Source organism: Centruroides sculpturatus, unplaced genomic scaffold, assembly GCF_000671375.1.
Source record: "Centruroides sculpturatus isolate CEXI.00-Female unplaced genomic scaffold, Cexi_2.0 scaffold446, whole genome shotgun sequence".
NCBI classification, from domain to species: domain Eukaryota; kingdom Metazoa; phylum Arthropoda; class Arachnida; order Scorpiones; family Buthidae; genus Centruroides; species Centruroides sculpturatus.
Genome location: NW_019384813.1, coordinates 286,118 through 299,033, shown reverse-complemented (window position 1 = coordinate 299,033; position 12,916 = coordinate 286,118). Strand labels below are relative to the sequence as shown.

At 30.3% G+C, this 12,916-nt stretch overlaps 2 non-coding genes across 2 annotated transcripts; one reads left to right on the top strand and one right to left on the bottom strand.

Annotated features, from left to right (window-relative positions):
* Positions 1-968: 968 nt before the first annotated feature.
* On the bottom strand, positions 969-1,041 carry Trnak-uuu. Its single transcript has one exon. It is a non-coding gene; the product is annotated as a tRNA-Lys (tRNA).
* An 8,105-nt stretch (positions 1,042-9,146) lies between these two features.
* Positions 9,147-9,219, top strand: Trnak-uuu. Its single transcript has one exon. It is a non-coding gene; the product is annotated as a tRNA-Lys (tRNA).
* The last annotated feature ends 3,697 nt before the right edge of the window (positions 9,220-12,916 follow it).

The following is a 12,916-nucleotide window of genomic DNA, read 5'->3' as shown; positions in this document are numbered from 1 at the left end:
TATACAAGTAAGTAAAACTCGGAAAACAAGCGGCTAAGTCGTTGGTCAGGCACGAACTATCAGTATACTGTGGCTTTATCCAAACTGGTGATCCTAAGAATAACGAATGTTTAATTAAATTTATGTTTATTTAATTATTGTAAAATCATATTAATAAATAATCATTAAATGTATTTCACAAATTTTGTTTATTTAGCCAATTTTTGGTAACTCAATGTACAGTATAGAAAAAAGTAATTAAACAGATTCAATTTAGTATTTTATCTATTTATAAAAATAAATTTGCCTAGATCAGCTGAATTAACTTTACAAATTAAGATAAATCGAAGGTCGGGTTTGTGAAAGCTTTAAAATTTGCAATGAAAATAAAATTAAAATAGAAAAAGAAAATAGCAAAATTCGTAGGATTTGATATTGAAGAAAATTAGTATAAGATGGAGACATGTTAAAATTTGCTTTTTTTTATTTTTTTATTTTAAATGTATTATCATCCCGGCTAATTACTAGTTTTTACTAGTTTTATTGATATTTTCATCTTCGTATGAATGTGCTATATATTTTAATTCACACTTAAGATTAAATTTAAAAATTAATATGAAAGAAAGGAAGATAACTTAACGTTATACATGTTATTACGCATAGTTTAATTTATGCAAAAACATTTCTAAAAGGATTTTGAAGACAATGCAATAAATTCAAGCGTAGTATGCACGAGAACAGAAAATAACTGTAGATAACAAGCTAGGAATATTGAAAATAACCATTTGTATCTCTTCGCAAAAGCAATTAATTTATTGTTATATTAATATGATCAACACTAAGATTATACATAGCCCTACAGTTTGGCTTGTAAGGCTGTATTGGGTCACTTCCTTATTAATTACTGTTTGATAAAACAAATAGATTTGAAAGTAAGGATAATCATTTCGTGCTCGCTTTCAGAAAAAAAGAAAAAAAAACTTTTTTATCGCCCGCACAGGAACTCGAACCCTGGACCGTTAGGTTAAAAGCCTAACGCTCTACCGACTGAGCTACCCGGGCGTTAAGTCTGCTTCTTTAATACGATAATAAATATTCTTACATTTAATGTTATTTTAATAAATTATAATTTTAATTATTTTCTTAAACATCTATTTCTGTTTAATTAGAACTTATTGTAACTCGGAGAATAATAAAATGTAGTCTACAAGACTAAAAAGATGTCTTATGTAGTGCTTTTTCACAAAACAATTACAGCCGGTACGCATATATGGTGACTAAACAAATACAATTGTTTTTACTAAACAACTGTCTACAAAGTGCTAGCTATCGATACTTGCTATACTATCTGCCAGTATGGCGTACCAGCTTGTTTCGGTTGAAAAATAATCCTGCTTGTCTAGGATAGGCCAACATGGATAAGAAATGAGGAACAATATCCTGACTAGCACTGCTCAAGAGTCATGAACACTCATGATACATTTTGAGAAACGGGCCGAAGTCGAATCCAAATTCCCCACGAAAATGAGCAAATCTAAGTGGAGACCATCTTCGAGTTGGTTTTAACGAATGAACAGAACGTATAAAAAGTTATGTGATGAATAATCTATGTCTTTGAATTTATATGCATAACTTATTACGGAGATTACGAGAATAAACCTGAAGATAAACTTCGTCAAAGAGTAAAATTCCATTAAAAAAATATATAAAAAATAAAAAATTTTCCAAATACACTCGTCTCCAAAATTAAACCAAAACACAAATGTACATGGTAAAAACGCAGAAATGAACGGCTTCCAAAGCAATGAATTATCTAAAGATTTCGCTATCATATGCCTCTGATAAGCTTTTAATGTATTGGGAACACTTCTTCGCTTACTTCTTAACTGTGCTAGCAGACGATTGTTGTCAGAAACGATTTCTCTGTATAAATAGCGCATTACATTTTGTCGCATGGGTATGCTGCTATCGTACGAAACTTACATGATGGGATGGCACTTTGCTGATTTACATATGACGTAAGTTTCAGTTACTCGTTTCATGGTGTTGATTTTACACGGGTTTCGTGTTTTGCTTTAATTTTGAACACCAGTATATTTTATGGGTTCAAAGAAATCAGAAAGACCAACCTAATTCGGACTTCTTTATGAGAATCTACAATATATATAATGCATTAGCCAGTTTACTAAATAATAAATATACTTTATGTAGTTCGGTAACAATACGGTGAAGTAGCGACGGATCGGCAGCGCACCAAACTGGTAAACAATAGCTAATTACATATTGGAAGTTAATAAATAAACAATAATCTCGAGACATTTTTCGATGTTTTGCAAATGGTTTTTATCATTTTTTCAATACTGTATACTCACATATAACGACAACTTCGTAAAGTGATTCTTAAGATAAGAAAACGATATTATACTTAATTATATGGTAAGTAGTTCTCAATCTTTTCTCACTCGCGCTTCTGTGTATAGACTTGTAGCACTAACTGATCGTTCTTGCGGTTTGTGGTGATACATACTGTACCCAGTATTGCTGATACAGTGTATGCAATAGAACGCCGATTATGGAACTGCCAATTAACAGAATAACTACAACCAATTGCGCTTCTAAGTGACAAGCAGTTAAGTAAGCAAACAAAGAGCATAGTTTGGTTCATTTGAAACGGTCTATGTTGTTATTGGTTTGCTTGCTTACAAATTAGATGCTTGTCATTAAACGCGTTGTCTGGTAAAATGGATTTTAAGAGACAATGCCAGCTTAGAAACACTCCAAAAAATTTTATACCAGATTAATTGAACAAAAAATGCGCCTTTGCGACTTAGTAAATGTCGGTATTGTCCACCCAAATCGCCGGCACTGGTTTGCAACCGTCATCATTTTTATTATGTCTAATTATGTTGTTTGGATGGTTTTATTGTTGGGTAGTCAATTGAGTAGTAGCTGATGAATGTTTTTATGGAGCTCGAAAATCGGCTTGAATAATGTATCACACACGATAATGGCTATGCCAACGTTTAAGATTAAAACTGAACTGTATAAAAAAGACTTTATTAATTAAGCTTTTGAATGGTAAATTTGCAATTTTTAAACATCTTAAGTAATTAACGTTTTAAACTGCATAAGGGCTTTGGAACGTTCATCTTTATTATAAGTAAGGTTTGATTTCGATATAACTAGGAGGGAGAAAGACTATAGTAAAGTTCATGAATATTTTTATGTATTAGATTGGAATTATTTATTTATTTATTTATTTCATCATTTGCTTTCATGTAAATAGTCTACTTTCACTGAACAAGAATAATTTCTCAAACCACGACTTACAAAGATTACTAGAAAAAGAAAACTCCTGAGAGTAGGGCAGCATCTAGTTCTTATCTACTGTATACGGGTTACATTGAGAAATTGTAAATGCAGTGCACTACATATGTTGGTTATCCCGTTGTATTGGCTGGTTATTGGTATTGTATTTGTTACGTTGTTACCATGTGTTTGTAAGCTGATAAGGGTCCTTGTACCCGAAATGCATACTTACCTAAATTTGAAATGTGATTATTAAAGACCAACCTTTTTTTATAAAAGTTCTGGTCCTTTTTTCTGTCGGCCTTGGTGTGATAAGCCCTGCAAATTGTTATACTCTATTTATAAGGTATCTAATTCCGTCTAATTTATAGTCGTGGGCAAAAAGCGTTGTTTATTATTAAGATAATTTAAGCTTAAAAGAAACAAGATAGTTGATAATGTTGATAATGCTGATAAATCATTACACAAAGATGTCACTATTGTGATTAGTATATTGGCGTCATGATCACCTTCACTAAGAAGCAGAATGACGTTGACGAAAAATTTGAAAACGCTTAGTCACCTAACATAAGATATCTTTTTGTTTGTGCTTCTGTGAATGCGATCTTCTAAATAAAATCAAATTTAACAATTATAAAATTTGATTATCAATCATTATCATTTGTTTGCATCGCTAAAATTCTTGATTATACATTAAGCAAATCCACTGTACTTTAATACAGTATCAATGTAAATATTTCCGTAATTAATTTTTTATGTTGACTATTGTTGCTTTTTACACAGTCCAATATCTAAAAATTTGCGTTTCGTGTTTTTCCTATGCAGATCTGTTATTGTTGTTATCAGTTTTCAATGAAACTTCAAGCGATTTTTTATTGCAAAAAAATTCTGAACTGTAATTCAAAGGAAATTTTTAATATATAATTTAGGCAGCAATATTATTATTTATTTTTGTTTCTTATTATTTCCTATTATGAAGGTTGCAGAACGTATTAAATTACATAAAAATGAAAATAATTATATCATTCCTTTTCAGGATCATTTATTTTATAATATGCTCCAAATATAATTAATTATATTCTAGGATACAGATCACTTTTTTCGAAATCCCGGGATAATCAAAAGACTAGGAAATGAGAAACCCTAGATAATTGTCATTGAATTCTACATATTTCCGTTTTCTTGACTTATTCAACACTTTTATCATCCGTTAGGAAATCAGACAAATTAATATGAACGAAAGAGAAATGATGTTCTACCGCTCTGTTACTTTATATAAAAATGTGTAAGAACGTGCTACATTATATTTTATTAAAGAAAGAAATATGATAAGACCCGGGTAGTTCAGTCTGTAGAGTGTAGGCTCTTAACCTAACGGTCTGTGGTTCCTCTCTATTTGGATGTTGAAATTATATTTAGCTAAACGTAAGAGATTGAAGTGTCTTCCTCTCATGTATTTTTTTAAAATAATTTTGTTTCTCAGAAAGCATTATTTCTTTCTGAAAAACAAAAATGCTACATTTCTTTTTCAACTAGATGTAGTGCTTCAGCCTTCCATCAATCACAAACAGTGATCCGGATGTAGCCTGTTAAACTCTTTGGCGAATTCACGCTGACTGTGCCCACCACCTAAAATAACTTCAATTTATTTCTCCTTGACCTGCACCATCTTTACCTGTAAAAGAATGAGATTCAATCAGATTTTTAATATATTCTAATAAAAATAAAGTTTCATAGTCGAATAGTTATGCGCCTTTATTTAATATCTTTGTTAAACTATATATTATTACTTAATATGTTTATCATTATGCGGTATTTATTATGCCGATTGAGAAGACGCCATGGAAAACCTTTCCCGGAGTGCTCACTCGCTTAGCTCAGGTCCCGTTGATCTATAACAAAATTACTATATAGACATAATTAAACACACTGTAAATATTGATAGATAAAGTGGAAAATGAAAATATATACCCACAAATTTAATAAAATAGTTTACGAATCGAACTAATATCATTCGATCATAAAGAGTGGATAAAACCACTGAACACTGGTAATTGTTCGTGGGTTTGTGCCTCGTCAACGGGCTGACCACGTGGAGTTTTCCAGGTTTTCTTCATGTTAGTAACACCTGAATAGAGGTCAGTTTTCTATAAAAGACAATCCGGAAAGCAATCCGGAAATCTCTCTCGGCAGATTGCCTATCTGTCGCGTTAGCGCATACGAATAAAATCAAACTATAGAGTTCTTTGGTAACTGTATGAATACTGAAAAATCTGCAAAAATGCTGAAGTAAATGAATGAGATGTAATTATTTATAACATCGATTGATAATTTTACAATTCAAAACTTCTGTGTAAGGGTTATTCACGTGTATTTTGAGCATAAAACTTCACCAGATTTCCAATCATATTCCAACACTCATTCATAAATATTAATTTTCATCATAATTGCTTCTATCTTCCCTTCTTTAAGTATTAATTTTTCTTTTCAAAGTAGTGTGATCGTACACAAATTTTACGCAAATCACCGTAGGAATACACAACTTAAATTATTCTATACTAAAATAAGACTTAATAAGGATATTATAATATAATATATTTAAATAAAATAGATAAATTCCATCGTTATCGTAAAAACTGACATTTTCGACTGTTATGATATGTTTATCTGTTTTATGTGATGCAATTTTCACAGAAACAATTGAATTTTCATCATCTCTAAATTATTGTAAAGAAATGTAAATCATTACTCACAATCATTTATGAATATTTCTTAACAGAATTAAATGTAAAATTTAAAAATTCTTAGCGGTCATTGCTCCATTTTGTTATTGAAAGAATATCTGGCATTGTTCGTACATAATCTATATTTAGAGAATGATGTAACTGTTTAAACAGTTCTTTCAGATTCATTCGACTGTATCATTGACCTTTAATAGAATCTCTCCAAATACCTGGTATTTACTCAGACACGTCTGTTAACAGCTTTCTTTTTCTACTAAAACTTTCAAAAAAATAACCAAACTTTAAATTCAGAGAGATAATAATCATGAATAATAAAATCAGAGAGATGATAATATTTTTCGTACGACACTAATAGAAATTTTAGTGTTCCTTATTGATCACATATTTATTTTATTTCATTAATATTATAAATAATTCTTAAGAAAATTAAAATAAATACTTCAAAACACATAAACCTTATTTTTTTTTTTATAGAAATTAGAGTTTAAATTATTATCGAATTATTCAAGAATATTTATTACATTTGGTTATTTATAGAATAATTGTTATATCTAGTTAACACAAACATTGCTAGAAATAAAAGTAAAAATGGCTAATGGTCTAAACAAGCACTCCAACCTTAGACCGTTAGGTTAAAAGCCTAACGCTTCACAGACTGAGATATCCAGGCCATGTTCCTACAGTGTTTCTTACAAGACCTAAATTCTTAGAATATCAGATAATCCATAAAAGCCGTCGCAACATTCTTTATATTCTTACATTCGCAGCTTCTCGTGACAAGCGCTCTCGGTGGAATCCTGAGGAATCTAATATGAATTTCCAGCAGACGCTTGATGTTAAGAATTTTGTCAGCGTCTTGAGACAAATCTCTGACTTGGCACCCTTTCTGGTGCTAAGTCAGAGATTTGTTTTCCTTTTTATTTACTGTTTTACCGATTCTTATATTTGAATTATAGAGCATATCCTCTCTAACAGTGCATTCATTCTTCGCTTTCTATACGATGTCTCGCAGTGGTTTCCAAATGAGCACTATCAATTCCAATGGGTGATGAGTAAATCTAGGGGACGAAAAGGGAAGCAATGGAGGCAGGACCGAAGTTTTCTTGCTTCCTTCTCAATAAGATTAGAAACTCGATCCCGAAATAGGAATGAATGCCTTTTAATTGAAAAAATAACTTGTTTTTCCGCATTTGAAGGCGCTTTATTTTAAGGGATCCAAGAAATAGACGTATAGTATATTGTAATCATTGAACCGTTAAGATTTTGTTCTCCGCACTCATTTGTTTAGAGCCTAATTGTGGAAATGGAAGTTAGATCAACCTCGTAACAAGTTTTATTTATTTATTTTTTATTATGATGACCGTTTATTGATTTGCTTCTGCCGACATCCGTAAAAATAAGCCTATCTTATACGCTACAGGTCTTATAATCTAGGCAACCAAATGTTGTAGCTACTAGATATAAGCTATCTTTCGGGGTTAATTGCATTTAAATTATCTCACACAAATTGTTACATAGAAACGTTTCAAAATTTCAGATAATACGAATCAAATTATATGAAACAAGCGTTTAAGATCTTCATATTATCAAAAACTCTATCACTATGATGAAAGTTTACTTTTATCTATAATTATCAATAAAGGTCTCTAGGCATTTAAGAAAATAGGCCATTTCACTTTAAAAAAATAGATTTTTTTAAATGAATATTTTATATTTTTATCATTAGATAAAATTTTGTTTATATAAAACATTTGTAAATAGATAAACTATAATCAGTAGCCTAATATATATAACACTATGTAGTTAGTCATGTGTTCGCACCCGATAAACTCCACGTGACCAAACCACGTGGAGTTTACCGAGTTTACGTGTCTAACACCTATATGCCAGTTTCCTATAGAAAGTTCTCCCTCAGCAGATCGTTCATGTGTGCGTTGCCTTATCATATCAAGCTTGCCTTAGATAGCAATAACAGAAATTTATCAATGAATTCCGATTCATGTTTCATTTTATCGTTTGTTTTTTGTTGTACAATTTTTAAAGGTGATGCCAAATATAATAATTAAAGCTTTCGTGTCGATAAAATGCAAGCAAATTGTCGTCAATCTATGATCCACGGTCAGAAGGCGATTTACCGAAATTATTTAAATGACACGTAATCGATAGTTTTAATTAACTGATGCATCGTTATATTTATATATATCATAATCACAGGTTGAAAGTCGCTAATTAAAATCACATTTTCGAGTAAATTACAGCAATACGTAGGTCTAATAAAGATCAAGAGGTAGATATTTTTATCATTAGAATATTTTCCTGTGCCCATATACAATGGCTTTACCCATCATTACAGTAGCTTTATAAAGATAAGTAAGCTATAAGCTGTTGCATCATTAATTCGATGAGACATTCGAACGTTCCTCTCTCGATGACGATATAATATGAGTGTAATAAATATCTGAACCGACGCTTATTAGCAAGCAGAAGTTACAGCCAAAGTTATCTCATTATTTTTAATGTTTATTGAAGATTTAAATAAGTACTTGTAAATAATTACTGAACTGTAGGCCTATATACTACAAAATTTAATTTCTAAAGTATTTTTACGCAAATTTGAATGAAAACCCAATTAAAGCTAGAAAGTTTTGAACTAACGAAGAAAAATGTGGTGCAGTCATAATAGAACCAGTCACGTATATTTTATTAAATGAATAAAACTGGTCAAAACTGTGGAAAGATATTATTCCTCGAAATATGTCAGTTCACTGGAGGGGAAATGAGTACAGACTGGACCATAGAGAGCATGTATGTATGGTGTTCGGAATAGAGGTGCCATTTCTCCGAACAAATGACATATTAGAATGTTTCTTTATTAATTAAAAAACACTCTTAAACATTTTATTTTCTTAGTAAAAAATCACGTAATTTATAGAGATAGGAATCACTACGAGCACCCTAAGTTTTCTCCGGTCCCGGAGAAAAATCCTTAGCTCCCCTCTCTCGGTGAACCTGAATATAAAATAAAAACGTGTAGGAAAACAGAAGTTAAAAAACGTTCAGTAAATTTGGGAAAATAAAACTTATAATAATTTAATAAAGGAACGGAATGTAGTTGCCCGGGTAGCTCAGTCGGTAGAGCGTTAGGCTTTTAACCTAACGGTCCAGGGTTCGAGTCCCTGCGCGGGCGTAAAATTTTATTAATTTATAAAAAGGAAATACAATAGAACAATCTTCCTGTTTTACTTTATTTTATTAATTAATAATAAAAAAATCATACATTTTACTATCATTCGAATTTAGCATTTCGTGAAAAATAACTATTACAGTAGAGCGTCGATTTTCCGAAAGTCAATCACCCGAAAGAATTCCAGTCGGCAAATTTAAATTTTCGCCAGTGCTGTGGCGCTTCAATCTTTGGCTATGTCTTGTACTCAAATATTTTACGTTTTTTATACTGATTTAGCATCTGCAGTATAATTTTTTATTATTTTTATATTTTTCAATATATTTATTTTGTTTGTACAAAATAAAAAAATAATTTTTAACGATACAATAGTTTTTGTTAGGCTTAACATCGACGAAAATTCAACGCGAAGTGACACGCAACGGAGAAAAATTTCGACATCGGATACGTTAAACTACTGTATTTTTTCGTACGTAAATCAGTTATCCGAAATATCAGTTATCCGGACAACCCCACTTCCCAATTGATTCGGAAAATCGACGCTCTACTGTATTTGCGTTATTGTTTTTAAATTTATACGCTTAATTAGGAATTGTAGTTTAGATTATCGAATAATCTAAACTTTAAGATAACATGTTATTATAGAAATGATGAATAAAACTAAAATACAAAGCTGTAAAGGTGAGTAAAGATGCACAATATATTACCTGTAAGAATTTGTAACAGATTATTCTGCATTCGCACATATGTTAAATAAGCTTACAGAAGTATAAAAATAAATAAGCCTATTTTACAGTATAAAGCACGTTGTTAGGAAACGAATAAAGAAAATTATATGATAATACATTGATACTACTTTATTCAGATATAAAACAAAGTACAGTACAGTACTTATTGTACCAAGATCATCAACCGTTATGACTTTGTTACCCTTTGTAAGTAAAAACTTTCGTAAACTTTTCTTGCTAAATTAAAATATTCTTAAATTTTGAAAGATTAAATTAGAGATTTAAAAAATCGGGATGTTATTGCACTACAACTCAACTTCAATGAGATACAAGAGATTGTTACTTCAACATCTAAAGAGCTTAAACAAATTCGATATAAGAAAGCGTAGAATATCTTATTTCAAATCAAAATAAACAGCTTAGAGCAAGCTGCTTAAAGAAATTCAGAATTCACGATATTGAAGTGATAAAATTTTCAATTTTTTTTTTCTTACAAAAAAAAATGCATGGAGTATTAGGATTTTTCTAAGTTTCTCTTACTGCAATACAAAATATTGTAAAAAAAAAGAATATGGAAATTGTAAGATGCCAAAAACAATTTACAATTACTATCATTTCACGTGTCCATTTATATTCACATATTCACAGATATTTTAAAATTCATATTTTCTCCCCTGACCAAAGGATTGTCCGTGAGACGTTTTCCAGCTTTTTTTCACGCATTTAACACCTTAATAGGGGCCAATTTTTCTTGGAAGATCGCCCATGTGTTGTATTGCATTATTGGGATGCAATTTTCAAATTGCAGACACTTCCTTATCTTTCGTGGAATTCGAGGAGTTAGACAGATGAAAATCGAGACCAGATACGGAAAACTTATTTTTAAATTAAAATACAATCAAAAATTGCAGTCGGCATTGTAATAATGTTACAATAAGTAATTGCTCGTTCCATCAGTCCAATCCATTGCTCAGAATAATGCATCTTTAAGTGCAATACTTATTATATTTTTTTATATTTAATTTACTCCTCAAATCCTTTTCTAATCGATTTATTTGTTTTGTGAATCGTTTAATTAGTTAAAATACACGATTCATTTTCTCAGAGTATGCCGATCATGTGTAGAAAAGCAATAAAGTCTGGAAGACGTGCGATGGGGTCACGAATGTAGGATTCTCCTCCTCCTCAGAAAAATCACGAAAATATATGAATAAAATGAAATTTTATCCTTTATCAGAAGAAATTTTTACTTTTCACATGATATTTTTTACGTAATATGTTACACTGAGTTTTCTTTGTTTCTAGACCCAAACCAAATGTTCTTATTGGCATCTCTACGGGCCTGAAAACTCATATATATAATGTAGAAAACTAAGATAGATTCTACTTGTAACTTTTTAATAATTTTAATTAATGAATAAGTTAAATTCATCAAAGACTATAATTTATATTTCAGAAGTTTTGAACACCCAATATTCATAAATATAAAAATTATAAAAATCTTTTTATACTTTCTCAAATTTTATTTTTATTTTGCTATAGTCAAAAGTTATTAACCTTTACATTATAAAAATAATAAATTCTAAAATACCAGATAAAAATACAGTAGGCTACAGTAGTTTTCCTACATAGTATTTCCTTCCTCTTCTTGCTGGTTTAATAACTATAAAATTCAATATTTTAAAATAATGTAAGTTTTAAATAAATATATGATTTATTCAAATGTGAACTTTTTTAGTTTATACATGAATAATTCATGGAGTAAAAATGAATATTTTTAAAATAAATTTCATTTATAATATCCAAAAATAATGTTTTTAGTCCATTCATACACGAGATATTTCAATTTTCAAATTTTTTTCGCTAGGCTGTTAAAAAAAATAACGAATAAAATTCCTTTTATTCCATTTTTGTACTCACAGGAAATTTGTCAATGAAGGGCCTCTTATAAGCTACATTGTAGAGTAGTGCCAGAAGTCTAAATTCGTGCTGGCAATTATTATTTAGTAGACCACTGAACACTGGTAGTTGGTCATAATTTAGACTTCTGGCACTACTCTACAATGTAGCTTATAAGAGGCCCTTCTTCCCTCACCAAATAATAATGAGTAATATTTATAAACTGCCTTTGAGAATAGATCGAAAACCTAAGCTGTAGCTTATTTAGCTTATACATAAATCCGATTCTAGCTCCTCATCAACAAGATGGCCGCGTAAAATTTTCCGGATTCCCTTTATCTGTCTAACATCTAAATAGGAATTAGTTTCCAATAGAAAGTCTCGGAGGAACCCACTTTGGTAGTCATATAAGATAACATAGCACATGTCCGTGTGTTATGTTGCCTTATATCATCAACCCAACCCAATAAAAAACGCAATAAACACTGGTAGTTGGCTGCGGGTCAAACCTCACAAAGAGCTTTGTGAGGTTTGACCCGCACATGGAATTTTCCGGATTTTATTCACATGGAATTTTCCGGATTTTATTCACGTGTCTAACATCTAAATAGGGGCGTTTCCATAGAAAGTCCTTGAGGAGGAACCTACCTTGGCAGAGCGCCCATGTGTTGTGTTGCATTATTCTTTTACTCCAATCCAATTATTATTTTTTCGTTAAGTATAGAATTGAGACCAAAATTATCATAATTCTATGCAGCAGTTATGATATATATATATAATTGCCAGTTCAGGAATTTATAGAACTATAATTTCTTTAACAGTTTTATGCTATATAAAATAAAATAAATTTTATTTTTGAAATTTATTGTTATTTCTCTGAGGAGATATCTTTTACTCTATAAAATATTTTCTTTTATTTGAAAGATAGGAAATTTTATTTTTAATTTACTGCATTAATAAATAATATTTCTGAACATTTCCAAAGATTAAATTAAGCTATAAAATTTGGGGAAATAATATAGAAAGATCGAAATTTATATTTAAAAATAAATATTTAAAAACTAAAGCTTAAA